The 13,373-nt window shown below is 36.9% G+C and overlaps 1 long non-coding RNA gene across 2 annotated transcripts; it reads left to right on the forward strand.

Annotated features, from left to right (window-relative positions):
* The first annotated feature begins 4,793 nt into the window (after nt 1-4,793).
* Nucleotides 4,794-7,532, forward strand: LOC122055968. Of its 2 annotated transcripts, XR_006132971.1 has the most exons (6): nt 4,794-4,934; nt 5,020-5,101; nt 5,164-5,277; nt 5,556-5,619; nt 6,912-6,984; nt 7,263-7,532. It is a non-coding gene; the product is annotated as an uncharacterized LOC122055968 (long non-coding RNA). The 2 variants fall into 2 exon arrangements; XR_006132970.1 differs by having other exon boundaries at nt 5,020-5,277.
* Nucleotides 7,533-13,373: the final 5,841 nt, after the last annotated feature.

Genomic DNA, 13,373 nt, shown 5'->3' on the forward strand with positions numbered 1-13,373 from the left:
TACTGCACAATGAATTTAAACTTTATTAAATGGATGAGAAGTTAGCATTTTAAATGATTTTATTAAGGAAGAAGTCTATGTTAAATAATCACTAGGATTTTAAAATTCAAAATTTTCAAACCATGTGTTTAAACTAAAAAAAAGACCTTTTATGAGCTGAAACAAGCATCTAGTACTTGGTATGAATAGTTGTCAACATTTTCAACTTCAAGGGAATTTCATAGAGATCAAATTGATCCTACTCTATCTTTGATAAATAGTGAAAAAGATATCTTTATGAAAATATATATATATGATATTATTTGTGGGTCAACAAATAAAGATTATCTAAATGAGTTCATAAATCACATGGAGAGTGAGTTTGAGATGAGTTTGGTTGGTGAGTCGATATTTTTCTTAGAACTTCAAATTAATCAAACAAAATAAGAAATGTATATTCATCTATCAACATATGTAAAAAAAATCCTAAAGATATTTGGAATGGAAAATACAAAATTAGATAATGATACTGAAGGAAATGATGTAAATTAAAAAAATGTATTATAGTGCTATAGGTAGTCTCTTTTATCTCACGGATAGTAAATCTAATATATTATTTGTTATGGGAATGTGTGTCAGATGTCAATTTTGTGCCAAGCAGTTACACATGATTACAGTAAAAAGAATTCTATGATACTTAAACGGAACCCAAAATGTAGGATCATGATACCTTATAAGTAAAACTTTTGATCTTATAGGATACTCCAATTCTAATTATGTTGCCAATTTCTTAGTTCAACCTTAGTTGATCAAGTCATAAGCAACATTGCATAGCACTCTCCAAGATCAAACCTAAATATATTGCTATAGGAAAGTATGTGTCACAATGTTATGAATAACTCATACCTTGGAGGATTATGAATGCATTTATAAAAATGTGCAAGTCCTATGTGATAATGTGAGCACCATATATTTGACCAAAAATCCAATTTATCATTCTAGAACCAAACACATAGAGCCCAAATATCGCTTTATTAGAGATCGTGTTGCTATAAAAGATATTGTACTCAGTCTCGACAAAATGGTACTAAAAATGACATCAGGCAAAGAAGTGACTTTAATTTATGTGTTTCATGTTTTCCACATTTAAGAAAATTTAGTGTCAGAATCAACTCTTATTAAAGCTAGTTTCAAGCTAATGCTTGAATATAATAAATTTGTATTGACAAAAAAAAAGACAATTCATAGGCAGAGAGAATACTTGGAGAGCAATCTATTCAAAAAGAATGTAATAATTGTACATCATGACTTCAATAACAATAAAATTATAAATTTAACTTATTTGATTGAGTATTCTAATTTATAATATGTTAAATTTGAACATGTATATTAATTATAACACTTTGCGATGACTTGTAAATTTAAATTTATTGCATGTAATCAGTATTGATTCAACACATAAATGTGAAATATGTGTTGAAGTTAAAATGATAAAGTTACCTTTCCATTCAGTGAAAAGAAGACTCACATTAATATACGTGATTTAAATTTGTACAAATTAGAGGAGACAAAAAGTACTCTATTACTTTTATTGATAACTGCACTAGATACTATTATATGCATCTATTAAAAATCAAAGATAAATCCTTAGAAACATTTAAAAATTATAAGACTAAATTAAAAATTAAATTGGTCAATGAATTAAAATAATTCAAAGTGATCAAATAGAAGATTTGATGGTTAATTTGATGAATTTTGTGCAAAATTTAGCATTATTCACCAAAAGACAACACCCACTACAACAAAAATGGCTTTTCGCAGCGCGCAAATTCGCTTTCCATAGCACGCATTGCATGTTGCACAATTGAAAGTTGTTGAAAGTTCTAAGTTATTGGCAACGTGCCTTGCATGTCGCGGATATTATTTTTCGCAGCGCGCAACGCATGTCATGAATATTATTTTCCACGGCGTACATTGCGCACCGTGGATAATAATATCCACGGTATGTGTTGCGTGCCACGGTTAAAATGCCATATAATTATCACTCATATTTATTTAAAATATATAATTTAAATTTAAAATTTAAACATTATCCCAATCCATACACCACTTAAAATAGAATAAAAATTATAAAATAAAATTAAAATATAAAGACATAGTTTTTATTCATCTAATAATTATTTTACGAAGTTCATCAATTTCTCTAAACAAGAATATAAATATTGACATGAACCAAAGAAAGACCCTATTGCCCAGTATCAAAGTTACATGGTTGGAACATCTGGATCTATCGTTGTGTATGGCACAAAGCTTCATGCAGATGGTGCACAACAGTGTCATAGTTAAGAAATATCATGAATCAGAATTCATGATTGTCGACCTGAATATACTTTTCGGTAGAATTTGTTTTGCTTGCAGAGGGCACAATTGAAATCAGCTGATGCAAGGGAATTACAATCTGTAAATTAACGATGATGAGAGTTTCAGTTGGTAAACTTGATTAAATTAATAAGGCATATATGAGATGAGAAGGACAATAAGAATACTTCAGATTAACCGTTAAATCATAGATAAGATTAAGTACATTAAATCATAAAAAATTACTAAAACACACTAATTTCTATTACAATATGTTGGTGTATAGAAAAGGAAAGAAACACAGGAGGAAAAAAATTCTACACATGAGGCTGTGTAAAACAATTTGAGGACTCAATGAAGATCGTTATCAAGTCAATGAAGCAAAAGATATGAGGAGGAGATGATCAGTGGGGGTTCAGCAAAATAAACTTGTTGAAAATCAAAAGTAAACTGAATTAAAGTAGAAAATGGGATGTTTGTTAAAGTTAATTCATTAAGTTCATTGTTATTATTCATCTACTTAGAGATTCAAGAACAAGCCAGAGTAAATCAGTTGAGAAATTTTAGGTTGTTCTATCAATTGTTAAAGCATCGAACCTATTTGATGAGCTATCTAACTAGAAGCTTTTAAGTTCACCCACTTTAAGAGGGTCAACTGATTAAGTTATAGATTAATCATCAACATAATACTGCAGCAAACAAATTACCAGCACCATAAGCTTCTGCATCTATCATAGTACAACTAGTATAAATTAAAAAAAAAGTTTAGTAGTGATGAGAAATTGCAACAAACCATTAATTGCTTATACTATCTAAAATGGGTATAAATTTAGATGTTCAACACCTAGTTTTATAAAAGATTTTACAAGTCATCAACGTATGTAGGTGTTCAACTTGGAGTGTCAAGCAGAAAATTAAGAGTCAAAATATCAATGTAAGAAATAGACTCAACGTGTATGAGAATTCAATTGTAAGTCTATTAATACACTAATTGTCCATGCAATGACTAACAAGACCATGAGGTGGCCATTTGCCCTCCTCTTTCCTCAAAGGAAAAAAAAAATGTGAGAACTTGATATTCCTGATATAAATTTCCCACTGATAAGTTTGTTTCTCAATGATTACACCCTTTGTTCTAGACCATAACATGTAGATTTATACTGAAAAAATTCTTGTAGAGTATTAAAAGCCAAGGAAGTTCAACATTCTGAATATATGTTCGCAAGATTCAACCTTTTGTTCATTTAAGCTAGAAAGCCTTCTTCATTATCCTTGCAACCATAACCATATCAAATGTAGAGTCTAGTGCAATAAGAAAGATCATACAAATTGGTTTTGAAAAACTATTGGTGAATTCAGAAATGCAAATTGAACTAAGTTTTGCATACATCTAGGAGCCAAAAAAGGATTTGGAACCTCATTAAGTTAAAAAGAAAAAAAGAAAAAAAAGGGGGGGAAGAGCTTTACCACACTAACATGATGAAATGATTGGAGCTTATCTTTCTTGATTCTCTTTTCACAATCATTGTCATTGAAGGAAAAAAATTGTACATTAACCATTTTCAGAGAAATCTTGGATTCGATCAAATCTAGTAGAAGCAATTTTATTTAAAAGGATCCACAAACAACTCGATCGAAGAAAACTAAAGGTTTCGTTCATACAATCACCTAAAGAAGAGTCGAAGAGAGACGAAAGCAAAAGTGAAACCTTTTTGAGAGTTTATGAATTGCAGAAACTGCATCAATGGATTCTCTTGTTGTAGCTGTGAACTTCATCATTCCAATTCTTGCAACATAAATACAACACTGAGGAAACAACAACATCAAAGGAAGGAAGAAGAATGAAAAGTCAAATGCATGAAGGAAACAACCAAACTAACCCAAATGATTCTACCTATAGGCTGAACAGAAGGCCACCTTGTACTATGAACCAAAACCAAGCATTTGACTAACTTGTTTAATTGATCATTTAGTTGTCTCTTCTTCGTTAGCCGCTCGCGAACAGCCTGCACACAAAACAACCACTCGTTGCTTGTCGAGGCAACGACTTCCTCACGCATTGGTGAGGCAGCTGTTGTTTGCCCTAACTGGTGACCTTGACCTTCCCTGTCCGGCTCTTTAGCTCGATGAGGCCCTGTTTGCTCTCGATTTCCAGTCGCTGGCGCGCTACCATTCGACGCTATAGATCGGTGCTAACCGACCACCAACCATCCCTCTTCTGAACCTCTCCTCGTTGAGAAGCTCGATGTCGATCGTCCATCATCGTGCCCTCACCGATCGATCCGAAGCCACGGTGTTGGGTGACGATGACGCCATTGGTCGATCCACCTTCATCATCACTAGAGCACCTAATTTCCTCCCCCATCTGCCAATCATAGTGAGCACCAACGCCGTCCAGCACACCATCGGCCGAGCCTCCCATCTTTTCCACCGATCACCCTAGATCGCCTTTACACAGCTTAGCTCTCGACCAAGAAGGGGAACCAGACCCCTAGTTTGGATCTCTCATCGCCACCTTGCGAGTTGTGCCACCGACTACCGAAACACCCAGTCCCAGCCATTCCTTGGCCTGATGAGAAGTTTCTAGCCACGAGAAGGTAAGGTTGCCTCCCTATTTCCCTCACTCTGTTCTTGTCCAATTGCCAATCACGGTTGACCATCGATGGGTGTGTTGGGTTGCAGATCCTTGGCTGTGGTGAACCCTATGATGTGGAGGATTGTTGCTCAAGTTCACAACAGGATAGGGCTACCAATTCCTGTAGAGGTCAGCATGTGCTTGTCCCTCACAGCTTCATTTAGATTTCTTCAAAGAGAAAATTGTTGTAGATATGGATTGAGCATTCAGCCAGCATTGTTCGCCGAAGATCCACAGTTCCGGCCATCCTATTCTGGTAGTGAATCTCTTTAACCGTGAGTGGACGGAGGAGCAATCCAATTAGGGTAAGTTGGCCTTGGATACGGAATTTACATAGGGTGGATTTCATGTCTATATTGAGTTGATGTGTTAGAAAGTGGGTTGCTATATGGATGAATTGAGTTGATAATGATGGGTTAAATCTAATTCAATCAAGGAATTGATATTAGTTGGAGTTGATCATCAATCGGGAGTTCATTGATGATTGTATTTCGATTGTGGTTACCCTAAATTGGTTTGGAGATTTAATTTAGCTATTTAATTCATATATAATTAGCTAAATCTATGTATTATGCAAATGTAGGACTTTAATTCGGGACGAGCATCTCATCATGGGATTGGTTATCTCGTTCGATAGATAAAGACGGGTATTTCTTCTTTGACCTCTTTAGTTTTTTGAACTTAGTGCATGATTATTTTTTATTAATGAATTTGGTTGCTTTACCTTAAATATATCTGTATTGTTATCCTACTTAATACTTGTGCTTGACCTTTAATATGATCTATTTATTCATATACAGTCTTAGTTTTTGAATATCTATACTTTGTTATATATATACATGTAGAGTATGTATGATAAGGGGTATCTTGTTGACTTAGTTAAAATGTTGATTATGCATTTAATGTTGAGTTACACATGATTGGTATGTGTTGTAGGAGTCACTTGGTTGATTGTCCATTTGCATATTGTATGTGTACACATGTCCGGTGTTTGCTATTAGTGGAACCATGCTGATTGTATCTATGTTGTGCATACACGTGTCTGATATGTACTATTGGAGGAACCATGTCGATAATACCTATGTTGATGATCTTATATGTTTGGTGATATTGGAGATATCATGCTGATTATACCTATGTTATAGGGTTCATACGTGTCTGATGTTGCTACTTATTATGTTTATTGTTTAGTAGATACCAGTTGTATCTACCCATACCTATAAATATAGGTGTTAGATGGATCAATATATTGGGGGTATTTATGATGATTAGGAGGTTGCTTTGATGATGATCATGTCGGTATCATGATTACTACATCATGTTCATCATTGCACTGCACGCTAACAACCATTGCTCCCTTGTGGTATGAGCTAATTGACAATCATATATACATATACATGTTGATGATCATTGCTCCCATGTGGTATGGGTTGGTTCTTCGACCATTGCTTCCTTTCGGTATGAGCAAGTTATTAGTCATGTTAGCTGCCCATTCAGCCACTGTGGGAGAGTGGTAGCTTGGAGTGGAGCAAGTCCTGTCGTGTCACTCAGCCACTCAGCGAGGGGAGTGATATCCGGCATTGTGAGCAGTCAAGGACATTGATGCTATGTAATTAGATAACTACGTAGCGAACTATCCGCCTCGACCACTATATAGTGACTAGAGGGTAGTACAGTTGTCACGAACACAAGCCCCTCGGCCATACAGGGGTCATGGTATCTTGAGAGGTGGCAGGGGTGACCATGTGGCATGCATGTGCATTTGCATATGATGAGCGGTGCATCTGTGGGGATATATTTACATACATGTCTAGTAGATACTAGCTACATGTGATTGTGATGTGTTGCACTTGTTTGAGCTATGATTGTTGCATATGGTTGTCATGTTTCATACATGTCATTTATTATACATGTATATGTTATCGGTTATATTGCTCAGGTGTTACGAGCAGATCTGTTGCTGATCCCCAGTGAGTTACTGATCATTATGCAATGTGTCAATTCCAGATTTGGTATGTGTATTTATTATGTCCTTTATGATTTTGACCTTATATGTTAGTATCAGATTGGGTAGGTTCATTTACTATGACATTATGGTCATGATATTATGTGTTGGATCCAGATTGGGTATGTACATTCATTATGTCAGTTTATGATCATGTTCTTATTTCCCTAATGAGACTGTATATTTTGATCTCCATATTTTATTTAGACTATACACTATCTTGTCTATTACTCGCTTAGTGACCCTCACTCACCACCACATATCTGTGTTGTCTTTTTTCCTCAGGTAGAAGATAGTGATTATGTAGTCGATTGGAGTATCCTGCTTGCCGATCCCATGTCACATCGGAGAACGACCTTTATTTTTCTTTATGATTTTATTGCATTTATCTAGATTTATATACTTAGGATTATAATAATTTTGTTGTGGACTTGGTATTTGGTCTTATGGCTACTTTTGATATTTCTGATGGTTGTTGTGTAAAGTCTAGCCAGCTAGCAGTGTGTTGTTTTAGTTTATGGGCTTTCTTTTATTTACCGCTGTGTTTTAGTACAATCGTGTGGACTGTTTATTATACAACTGTGTGGTTATGATTATTTTGTCCCAGCCGAGTGGGTTGTGTATATAACTGTGTGGTTGTGTATGTTTCAGTCGTGTGAGATATTGATTACAACTTGTGAGTAGCCTTGTGGCATTTTATATATGTTTCATATTGTCACTGTTACAGGTGAGATGTTGTTCATTTATCGAGCAGGGACTCCTCTGGGGCATGACACAACCGACGCTCGTAACCTCCTTGTTGTCGACCTCCTTGTTGGTGGCCCCCTTGTCGGCTATAAAGGAAGATCTGATGCGATGCGGAGAGGAAAGGAGAGCGCGGAGAGGCAGAGAGTGTGTCACGCCCCAAAGGAGTCCCTGTCCGAAGAAATTTCGGCAGCATCTCCCCTGTACGGCGGACAATCTGAAACTTTCTACAAACACTATATACCTCAGCCACATGCGGCTGGAATAATAACAATAAATAAACCATCACCACGCAGTTAATATGACAAGTAAACAGCATAATAATACCCTGACTCGAAATCAACCCTTCTCAACTACACTCGTAAAGCTCAAATCCGACGATAAGATCAACTTACCTCTTCTGCCGTCTAGGCAGACATGTAGTAGAACAAATCTAACAAAAATCCATCAACAAGGACAATCCAAACAATATCCAGGTATCAAACAATACCAAGTGTAAACATGGTCAAATAAGAAGCAAAACAAAACCAAAAGATCCATAAGTTTTCGGGGTCTTCAGGGGACCAGCAACTAGAACTCTCTCCTGACAGCATCATCCTGAAATATAACAACAATGGAGGCAGGGTGAGTTCAACACTCAGCAGGTACAACTGATATACAAAGTAAGGAAATAACACCTAGCACTAATCATGCGTACAGTCTCCTGATGTAATAAAGATAAATGCATACTGAAGTAAACAGGAGAATACTGTACTAACCAGGACCTGAATATAAGGTCAAACAGTCCGAGTGATAGGGAAATCCTGTATGCATGTCAAACATAGGTATCCAAACAATATGCAGCATATAAATGCAGCAAACACAAACACAAGCAATAAATGCATCATGCAAATGATGCTAATGATGCGTCCTGGTCACCCCTGACGCCAGTCGATCATCTCACACAATAGTGAGGCCGAGTGGGTAGGGCTGTGACAACCGTGCACTCTGTCGTCACTACTCCTGATGAGTGACCGAGTGAACGGGATGCTGTCGGAGTACACCTATCCTCCTACCCCAAATCATAAATGGGGGAGCGCAATGCTCTCAACTCCCGGTACACGATGACGAGGAGGAATCCCTGCCGGATAACACATTGTGTCACACTACCCATGAGCGGACCTACGGTGCCTAACAGAGTCCCTGCTGCAACACACTCTGCCTGAATCGACCACTAACCTATGAGTGGTGGTGTGTGCAGATCCATGTAACTGGCGATGTGCTCAACAATAATGGAGCGGACTATCGCACAGCATGCAATCATGCAAATGGTGCATGGCACTAACCACAAAATATCCTGACATAATCCATGTGTATATAAAAGTGCATCATAGGTCAACGAATCAAATCAAATCAAAGGTACACAAAAGGTATAAAATCTAGGTCCTGAACATGGTAAAGTATGGTATATCACTACCCCTATAAACATGTATAAGCAGGTAAAGTATACATGAGATGCAAATCAATCAATCATATAACAGGTATTGGGTAGTGACTAACCGAAACAAATAAGGAACATAATTAATGCAACTTGTTAAATTCACTACTATGTATATCAAATGACATAAGTCAAAAGTACCCGCCTCCAAAAGAAATGGTCCAATCCGTCCAAATCCGGACGTCGAGAAACTCGTCTCGCGTCAAGGTCCTGTGATACCAACAGAGATATATTTTATTTAGCTAAAATTCCAATAAATAGCTAAATAATATCCTTACAACTAATTTAGGGTAAAACCCTAATCACATCATACATATAAACGACTAATTATACATTAATCATTTCATTACCCTAATTTAAATCTACCCATGTTCATATAATCAAATCACTACACCATACCTCAATTCTCAGCTACTGTTGATGCTGAAACAAGGAACACTGATGGATGGATTGCTGCCAAACCAAAACAAGCAAACCTCACAGCCTAGATATGGATCAACTGAAAACCCCCAATTCTAGATCCACCGAACAGCCCACCACCTACTGGAATCCATCCTACTTGGCACTTTCTACGTGATCAACCATCAAAACCTAACCACTAAAGGCGTGCCAATCTGCTGACAGGGATGGGGTGGCCGAAATCAAGCAAATCCTCCACCTCCATGATTTTTCGACAACCAGTAATAGTGCTTTCCTGCTGAAAGACAAAGGGGAATCAGACAAGAAATAAACCCTTCACTGAGGTGATCAAAAACCTAACAAAATGTATAGAATCAGATCCCAAATTCACGCTAGCAGCTTACCCTTGACCGGAGATGGAAGGAACCCACTGTATAGGGGTGAACCAGGGTATCGACAACGATGTTGGGTTGAATCTGATGACCAACGACAGTGCTAGGGCACACGGCGATGACACTGGGGCTCGGGTGCCGGCACAAAGAGTCGGCCGGTGATGGCTCTCACAGCGTCGGCATCGACAGAGGAGAGGAGGAAGGCGTCGGCATCCATGATTAGGGCACAATGTGGAGATGGTCGGCTCTGTCCTGTGCGACGGCGACGCTCTGCAAAGAAAGAGGGCGTCGGCGGTGGGGCTCAGATCCACGGCACAGCGGTCGACGCTCGTTCTAGGGCACGGCTGGGCGGAGGAGAAATGGTGCGACCGAGGGAAGAAGGGCTCGATGAGGAAGAAAACGATAAGAGGGGAGAAGATTGGCCTCGGAGAAGAGGAGGAGGCGGCTGGAGGCGGCTGGTATCGACGCAGAGGAGGTTAGGGCAAATCGGCGCGAGAAGTGGCGTCGGGTGAGGCTCGGGTCGACGACAGAAGAAAAGAAATGGAGAGGAAAAGGAAAAAAATAAAGAAAAAGAAAAAGGAAATATAAAATAAACATTTCCTCGCTTAAATGGGTCGCCTAAATAGGCTTTTCCGGGCCCCGTTTTTATCCCCGTTAACTCATCCATACGAGCTCCGAAAAATTTTCAAAAATTCCGGAAAAATTCCCCTACGATTTTTCGCCTATTTTCGGTATTTTACATAGTGTGGCGTCGATGAGTGCTCGAGGTGTGGAGAAGCAGGGAAAATGCATTTTTTTAACCTAGGATTTTTTCGTGTATTTTTTTAACCTACGACTTTTCGCAACATATCGTATGTCGTTAATAGAAAATGAAAACATTCGCATTTGCAGCATACCTTGTTTTACACGCCATCATTATTATTAAATATTCATTGTTAATAATAATATTAATAGCATACTTTGAATGTGCACCATTAATATCTACACATTATTTATTTAGTTAACAAATTTATATCATTGACAGCACACATCAATAAGCATGCTGTTAATAATACTATTAACGGCGCGCTTTTAATGTGCGATGTTAATAGCGAGCTACGAAAAGTCATTTTTGTTGTAGTGACCTTACTCTATGTGATCAAATGGTATTATTGAGCATACGAATCTAACTCTTAAAGAAATGATGAATGTTATATTGATAAATTCGAGCTTACCTTAGAATTTGTGAGGGAAAACTATTCTATCAGCAAATCATATTCTTAATAACATCTCACACAAAATGAAGGATAAAACTCCTTATGAGTTATGAAAGGAGTATAAGTCTTCCTATAAATATTTAAAAGTATGAGTGTTTGGCTAAAGTGGAAGTACCCAAGCTAAAATAAAGCAAGATAGGATTAAAAAATAAATGATTGCATTTTTATTGGATATGACAATAATAGTAGTACATATTGATTTTTGGTGCACAAATCAACAATTCTTGATATACATGTTAGAACAACAATAGAATCAAAGAATGCTATATTTTTTGAAGGTATCTTTCCTTTTAAAGAGAGGAAAGAAAAAAGTTTAAATAAAAGAACTCATGAAACTACTAATATAAATAATCTTGAAAATGATGAAGAACCAAGATACGATAAGAGGGACAAAATAATAAAATCATTTAGACATGATTTTATAACTGATGTGTTGAAAATGAATCAAGGATAATTTGTAAAGCTTTATCAAGTCCTAAGGCTCCTTTTTGGAAAGAAGCCATTAATAAGGAAATAAATTTTATCATACAAAATCATACTTGGTAATTGATATTTTTCACTTGGAATCAAGCCTTTAGGATGTAGATGGATTCTAAAGAGAAAAATAAGGCTAATGGAAATATTGACAAGTACAACAAAGCTAGTGACAAAAGGATTTAAACAAAAAAGAATATCTTGACTTCTTTGATGTATGCCACTAACTACAAATGTCCTAATATTGCCTATGTAGTCACCAATTGAGTAGATTTATAAATAATCTAAATGATGATCATTGGAAGACATTAATAAAGGTTCTTAAATATTTAAGATACACCTTAGAGCATGAATTGCATTACATGAGATATCCAATAGTACTAGAAAGTTATTGTGATGCAAATTGAATATCTAACATAAAGGATTCTAAATCCACTAATAACTATGTATTTACCATTAGTGATAGAATTGTGTCATGGAAATCCATGAAACAAATGTATAACTCGATCAACAATGAAATCTACATTTATAGCCTTGGATAAAGCTGCAAAAGAGTTCAAATAACCCCAAAACTTCTTAAAGAATATCCCATGTTGGCTAAAGCTAGTGTTTACCACAATGATACATGTGATAATCAATCAATAATTAAAATAGCATAAAATAGCATGTATAATGGTAAATCATAATATATTTATAAAAGACACAATATGATTAAGTAGTTGATATCAAATGGATTACGTCTGTCGATTGTGTCAAATAGAAAGATAATTTGGTGGATCCATTGAAAAAAAATTTGAGTAAAGATCAAATATACTACACATCAAGAGGAATGAGATTAAAAATCTACAAATAAGAATATTAATAATAGTAATTGTAAGTACCCCAAGTTAGTTTTGATGTGATTAACCTAGTTAAGGTATACCCTATGTATTTGATGTATTGTGTCTGAGTATATAGGGACTTAGGAATGTAAGAAGTCTAGCGGAAGACTCAACAAGAGAGACGGATGACACAGGAAGCAAGTTGATGGGCTCGGTGCATTCGAGGGACGACGAGCTATGAAAGAGTATACTGATGGAGCGAGAATGACACTCACGACGCATCCAAGTGACAAGAAGCCAAGAAGGAAGCTTGCTGGAGAAGAATGTCAGACTTGGGTTCAGGTGAGCTCAACCATGGATGGCCGAAGCATCGCCCAAGCAAGCGAATGGAAGAGTTGACCATTCTAGGCACCTAGATCAAGTCTAGGTAGTCGGATTCCAAGCACCAGGATCCATTCTAGGCGCCCGGGAAGGGCGACCATATCTGCGAGAGCCATTGCCGAAGAAGCTCAGTACGAAGTTCACGTCAGATGACTCCAAGCACCCGAACCCTTCTAGATGCCTGAGAAGCCCATGATCGTTGAAGAGATCCATTGCAAAGTGGATCGATTCGAACGAGTCCAAGTACCCGCATCACTTCCAAGCACCCGGGAAGTGCCACATCAGCATAACTATCATTTTGACCAGTAGACTATAAATAGAGGGTTGGTGTTCAAAGTTCAATAACACACTCTGTACTATCATCTACAAACTTTTAGTTTAATTTCAGTGCTTTCAAAGTCTGTAAGAGGCTACTCCGGCTTTAAAGAAGAAGATCTTTAGTTGGGCTTTCA

The sequence above is a fragment of the Zingiber officinale genome, chromosome 3B (genome assembly GCF_018446385.1).
Source record: "Zingiber officinale cultivar Zhangliang chromosome 3B, Zo_v1.1, whole genome shotgun sequence".
Lineage (NCBI taxonomy): Eukaryota > Viridiplantae > Streptophyta > Magnoliopsida > Zingiberales > Zingiberaceae > Zingiber > Zingiber officinale.